Here is a 7266-nt window from a genome sequence, read left to right on the forward strand (position 1 = left end):
CGTCTGACGGAGGTGGACTCACGCTTGCTCTCCTTGCTTTTGGTAATCCGGAGGAACCCCCTTTTTGGAGATTTGCTCAACATGATGCAGCGACATAAAATGCGGAGCGAAGTAAACCAAGCTGTGTTAGATTATGAAAATCATGAATCAACCCCCAAGCTGGCTAAATTATTGAAGCTACTACTGTGGGCTCAAAATGAACTGGACCAGAAGAAAGTAAAATATCCCAAAATGACAGATCTCAGCAAGGGGACAATTGAGGAACCCAAGTAAAATGTACAGATGGACACCAAATCTCACATCTGCAGAGTGATTATACATTTTTAATCAGTCTGTGACTGAAATATTTTTACTACAGTTCAGGACTTTTGCAATTTGGTTGTGTGTTTTGTTTCTTTCCTTGGCAAGCATACGTAAAGGGAAGGGGTCCCTTTTAAAATGCACCAAATTGGCATTGGAAAAGCATTACATCACTTTGTCCATCTGACTTAGGCAATGCACTGTGGTACGTTTTTTAGCCAAATACCAAGGTTCTTTTTTAAATACTGTGGTGAAGGTTTGCAATATCTGGTCACTGAAGCATATTTTGGTAGCCAACGAATTGATGTTAAAGCTCTTGGCAACTCTCTAGTTAAATTTCACTTGTGGACTTCAACTCCCAGAATTCTCCAGCCAGCTATGCTATGCTGGCTATACTGGCTGGAGAGCTATGCTGGCTGGAGAATTCTGGGAGTTGAAGTCCACAAGTCTTAAAGTTGCCAAGTTTGGAGACCTCTGATGTAGTCTATTGTTTCTGAATCTTGGCAACTTTGGCAGGTGTAGATTTCAACTCTCAGAATTTCCCAGCCACTTTCCTGGAAGCTGAAGTCTCCCACATATCATAAAGATGCCAAGGTTGACTTTCTGGGCTGTGCTAGCAAGAAGAAATCGTGCATGTGATTCCATAGAGACATCTGATCACATGATATTTAGCATTCTTCCAGAAAAGCATTTGATCTGGTTTTAAACATAGCCTTACTGTTACTTTTAAAAAAGTAGTAAACCTATGTTTAAGAAATTGAGTGCAAGGAAGATTTAAACCAGAAAATAAAGGTGGGTTCTTTCAACGCTGTGTTGCTGGTTTTGGCCCCAGAGAGGGCATTACAGATTTTCTGTTGATGAGGAATTTCTTTTGTCTGTACTTTTTGCTGTATTCATTATTTGAGGTGGAGGCCTGTTTTTCCTACTTCAATATATTTCTGTACATACTATAGGATAATAGTAGGTGCTTCCATCTGGGATCACTTGTTAGCATTGCTTTTTCATGGGGTATCTACTGATTTTGAATATTTAGGAGCTGGTGTGAAATTGACAAGGATCCTCTTGTAACATCAACCAAGAGGCATAAAGTGAGGTGGAATGGACCTCACCTGATGTTTCTCAGAACTGCTCCATTGTTCTTATAACTTGTGATTTGTCTTATTTCTGATCATAGATCTACTGATCTTCTGGAAGTGTAGCAAAGCTTCATCTTTAAAATATCCCAGTTAATAGGATGAAGCAAGATGCTCTTTCATTGTACCATACAAGATCATGGCATTCCCACTTTATTGTCCATCCTCCTACATCCCATCAATCTGTCAGTCAGGAATTAAACAAACTCATATTGAATAGTGATCATCAGACTGATTGGTATTCAAAATATCCTAGCCCGCAGATTTGTGGGGCATAAGAGAGGTAAGGGATGAAGCAGGAGGGAACTGTCTTGATAAGTCCTGGAAGCTGATTGCTGCTTCATTCTACATCTTCCTATGCCCTATCAACATTGCTGCTGGGATATTTTTGGATATGAGAACCCTGAACTTCCAGAAGACTGATAGCCCCATGCTAAGAAATAGTCTGAGTATCTGGACGCAATCACAGAATACTTCTGCACGCCTTTAAAAATACTTACAGCCTTCTTCCAGCAGCTATCCATAGTCCCCGAAGACTGGCTCAGTATAAGGACACCCCTATACTGAAATTTCTGAAGGCAAAAATAGTCCCAATGTGCAGAGTTGAGCGGCTTTACAATAGCTACTTCATTTGAACAAATTCAGATCCATTTTTCAAGAAGCATCCCAAAAACTGATAAGAAAATATGAGCCTTATGGTTAGAGCAGAAACAGATATCCATTCCATACATAGCCAATCAATAATTAAACTTTCCACATACTGGCAGAGGATCTACCTAAGGTATGTTTAGTGGAATAGATAAGTATGGTTCAGCTCAACTTCTCACTAAGCTGACTTGCCAAAGTTAGTTCAACCTGTATTTACTCTCAACTGCCTCCCAGGCAAGGGACATTTTTAAACAGAGTCCTATATATATCAGTACCCAAATTGACATGGAGTTCTTGGCAAAAAATAGAGTTTCAAAGTGGCTGGTAAATTTGACAAAACTATTTTCCAATTTGAAAAATATCTGCCAATGAGTTTGATGAAATTCTTAAGCAGGTCATATTTTAAAGCAAGTTTGAGTGGTTGGATTCCATGGCCAAATATGGGTGTTTCCATTACCTGCCATATCATGAGTGGACACGTAGAGTCTGTGCAGTGCCCCAGCTATCAAATATGTTGCTCATGTTTTGTTTAACTGTCTTAAATAATTAACATGCATACTTGAAAGAATAGCCCACTTAGATCTGAATCACAGATTGTCCTTTTTCTCCTGGCCACTAATGTATACATTGTGAGCATAATTACTGAGTTAAGGCAGTTTTGCTAAGACCCCCTTATATCAAATAGATTTGGGTATCATATAAAGGTGATGTATCTTTCTGAATGCTAATTCTTTATATTTATCACATATGTATTTTGTTACTGTATTTTTTATCCATTTTACCCTGGAATTAGATCTCATACTTTTATTTTCTTTAGTATAGCCCTAAGATTAATCAATTAATAATCTACATATTAAGGACAGTGTTGATGCTGTTTCTCCTGATAATTGGTTTCCCCTACTATGAGATGAGAACAGCACAATAGCAAGGAGGATTCAAAAGTTCCTGTTTTTAACCTGCCCCACATTAAAGCAATAAGTACAGCATATATCTGCCTTATCTGACCACAGAGATCACTCATCAAGGCATATTCATCTAGTTCAGGGGTGTCAAACTCAATTTCATTGAGGGCCGCATCAGGGTTATGTTTGACCTTGTGGGTCTAGGGAGGGTCTGGCCAGGGTCACCCAACTCATGTCAGGGACACCTGTGGTGGCTCAAGCACTCTCCCAGTGAAAATGGGCTCCTGAGCTCCATTTGCGGCTGCAAGAGCCTCCTGCAACCCTTTGCCAGAGGAAACAGAGCTCGGGGGTGCTGCATGCAGCCCTCCTGAGCTCCATTTTCACTGGCAGAAGCACTGCAGTTCGGTCCCTCGCTGTTTCCAGGGTGGTCCCACAGATCAGATCTAAACAACCCGTGGGCCAGATTCAGCCTGTGGACCTTGAGTTTGACAATCCTGATCTAGTTGATTCAGAGAATGTGGCCATTTCAATAATATTGAAAATATGTCAGCAAATCTCAAGATAGTGCATTCAAGGAGTAGTAGTAATATTTTTGAACTATGTTGCAAGAATTGTGCAAAGAAAACGAGAAAAAAAATGAAATGTAAGAAAAAAAGGCTACAGAAAATAATTGGAAATAGAGTTGTCACAAATTACCAACTAAAAGGGTCTGCAAACGTATGCACCTGCCATGTTAATTATTAATACCATATTAATTTCTTATTAATAACTGCCATAAATAGTAGGTATGCATTCAAATTTGTGGAAATATACTGTATTTAATTTTATACCATGTTGGGATTGTGTCAGCTTCTGTTCACTTAGGAAACACTATTTGACATAAACTGTACAATATTAAGTGGACCATTGTTGATCTGTTGCTTAGCATTTATGAGGAAAATAGGAAGTGATGTTATGGGTAGAAGAATATTTTTAACAGAAATTTCAAGTGATAACGTCTCTGCCCAAAACAGTTTCAGTCCACATGATCTATCTACAATGTGTTAGGTCTTGTTTGAAATATATGATTATGTAATTAAAAATAAGCCATTGTTATGACTGTGATTCTGATATCTTAATGTAATCCTATGAAGAAATGCGCCCTGTGAAAAAAAATATGTTTGTTTACACATTCTGTACTAGTTATGATGTTTTGATGAGATAATGATATCTCAAAGTAAGCCAAATACCTGATTTTTTTTTTTTACTATGCATTGGATATCATCATAGATGCCTTAAGTATAATTATCATAGGAGGGAATCTTTTGCCTTGTTTATACATTGCACAAAGCAATGTTTTGTTTAACCACAGCTATTTGAATAAGTCATAATTGCATGGTTTCACATCCCACAAAAAGCTATAAGCAAAACTTTTTAAGTGGGAGTATAGTCAGAAAGATTTTAGTAAACTGCATTGAAACTTCTCAATTATCCCAGAAGCTTCAAACAAGTGGAAGCCATTTTTGCATGCTGTTAGTGTTAAAAATCTAATGTCCAAAAGATTTTGCCTGCCAGAAACATAATTGATTAGTGTAATATCCTTGTGATTATGATGTGGTAGATACATTTGCAAAGGTAGCTGTCAGCCATCAATCCCTAGCCCATTTGCCCACCCCCTCAAAAAAAAAAAAGATAACCAAAATAAGCAGATAATTGATTAGTGTGCAAAACTCACTGGCAGGCAGAAACATTTTGATCTGCAAAATAGGGACAAAGGTTGATTACTATGTAGTATTATAGTATTGTAGTATTTTGCAAGCTTCAAAAGAGATGTAGAAAAGATGCTTCAGAATGGGTAGGAATGTAGTATCTCTTTAAAGCAGCCGGGTCTTTTTTCTGGCTTCCTTGCAAGATACATAAAGAACTTTATGGAGTTCTTTAACTGAACTCCATAAAGCAACCAAGTTTTTATGGCTCATGCAGAAGACATATCTGTTGTGCTTGCATTCCTGTAAATTCTAAAATACACTTTTAAATTATAATAGTATAGTATACTAAACTACAGTATATATTATAATACAATAATACTGTTTATGAACAATACAAAGTGAAAGGAAAACTGATTTAAGGGAAAAGCTACTGTGCTGACCTGGTTGACCTGAAATAATGTGATGTTCAAGCCAGGGGTGGGATTCAGCCAGTTCAGATTGGTTTGGATGAACCGGATGTTAAATTTACATCTGGTTTGCCAAACCGGCCGTTGAACCGACTAGCTGGCCAGGCCCAGGAGTCTCCACATGGCCTGTTTTGAATGCAAGTAAGTGCAGGGTCTGCAAAGAGGCTCTGGGAGGGCGAAAAATGGGCCTTCGGGAAGGCCAGACATCCCGGGGGAGGCTGTTTTTGTCCTCCCAAAGGCCCAAGGAAAGCTTCTGGATCCTGGGAAAGGTGAAAAACGGCCCTCCTGGAAGTACCAGTAGGCCATGCCCACCATGGTCACACCCATCCAGCAACCGGGCAGTGAACTGGTTGCTGGGATTTTGCATATCCCACCCCTGGTTAAAGCCTAGACTATAAGTTAAATAACTTTGTGTTCTGCATTAAATATAGTTTGTACCCATGGTTTGTTCTGCATCAGTCTTAACTATGGTGTTGCCTATTATCCCAACATGAAGAAACGGAGTTAGTGTTAATCTACAGTCTACAATAATTTTCTTTTTTTAAATCTATCTCTCTCCCTCTCCCCACCACCATAATCAATACCTCCATTTATTCAGTGTTGGGATAATAGCCAACGCCATGGTTGAGGCTGATGGAAAACAAACCACGGGTACAAACTATATTTAATGCAGAACTATTCTATTCTATCTAATATTATTATTATACTATACGGAGACAATAGAAGCAAAATGGGGCTATTCCAGCTGCAACTCCTCTGCTGCCCTTAGCTCTGATTTCATTCTGTGCAGGTGCAAGAAACGCAAACACCAAAGGGCTGGAGGGAATTCCTCATGTGGGCAGAGCATCTTGAATCTTTGATGTGTTTGGTTTTTAACTTCTATGATAAATACACAGTCATAGGAAGTGTCAACTTAGTGATCATACCAGTAGTGTCTAGAATACCAGCCAAGATGGGAAGTGACTAAGTCTTTGTCATTTCATCTGACAAGGAACCTAGTACACACCCATTAAGAATGTCTTATATTGAACTCTGGAAAACTGAGAATAGCATATGGCTATCTTTCTGTAGATCATGTTTATGGAGCAGAGAAGAAGGGCCATTGGGGTTCCACTAGACTCTGATATATGTGCCCCCCACGCACCCCAAAGAATGTCCTTGTTAGCATATACAATCTATATCATTGTATTTCTGTTGTTGTTTTTGTCTGGTTGAATCATGCTCTAGGGCAGGGATGTCTAATTCCTATCATCACGGTGGCGTCATGTGATGTATTGGGACTTTTTTCCCCTTCACTAAACCGGGCGTGGCCAATAGGCCAGGAGTTTGATAGCCCTGCTCTAGGGTCAATGCACTTACCAGCATGTAGCTTATTTATATTTATGGTGTGTGTGTGTGTGTGTGTGTGTGCGTGTGTTTGCGCGCACACATGCATGTGCACATATCTATGTCCAAACTTTTCTTTGCCAAGGATGTTGCACATTGGGAAAATTGGGGCAGCATGTTTGTCCATTGTCTGCCCCATATCTTTTCAGTTTCATTACCTATATTGAATGAAAATCGCTTGTGAAAGGAAATGTTACATTTGTGCTCCAAGGTTTCCATTTAACTTGGGATATCATTCACAATGTAATCTAGAAATGAATAAGATATTTTATGAGAATAGGAAACATTGTATTTTTCTAGTCATTATCACCGTAATATCAAATTGACGGGGTTGAGAAAGAGATAAATCAGTGATATGTGTGTTGTTGTTGTTGTTGTTGTTATTATAGATGTTTCCAGAGAAGGACCAATGTGAGCATTTTATATTTGACAATAGCCAAGATTAGGGAATTCCCACATATTTTGTTACATAATGTCTCCACTTAAAAGGAGAGGGTCCACTCCATATTGTCAATAATACAATAAAGACCCTTCCATTATTGAAATTCTTATATAAGTAACTTTTGGTCTTATTATACTATTTGTGATCTTTCCCTTTTGTAAAGCTGCAGATATTCCCTAAAGGCAACAGAAGGAATATCTGAGTTGATATTAACTTAATGACTGCAATGTTTACTGACAGTAGTTCCTGTCCCAATTGCCGTAAATTAAGGACTACTTCCACAAGCCTTTTTGCCAAAGC

This window comes from Pseudonaja textilis, chromosome 3 (assembly GCF_049901715.1).
Source record: "Pseudonaja textilis isolate UNSWEBS1 chromosome 3, rPseTex1.2, whole genome shotgun sequence".
In the NCBI taxonomy this organism is placed as follows: Eukaryota; Metazoa; Chordata; class Lepidosauria; order Squamata; family Elapidae; genus Pseudonaja; species Pseudonaja textilis.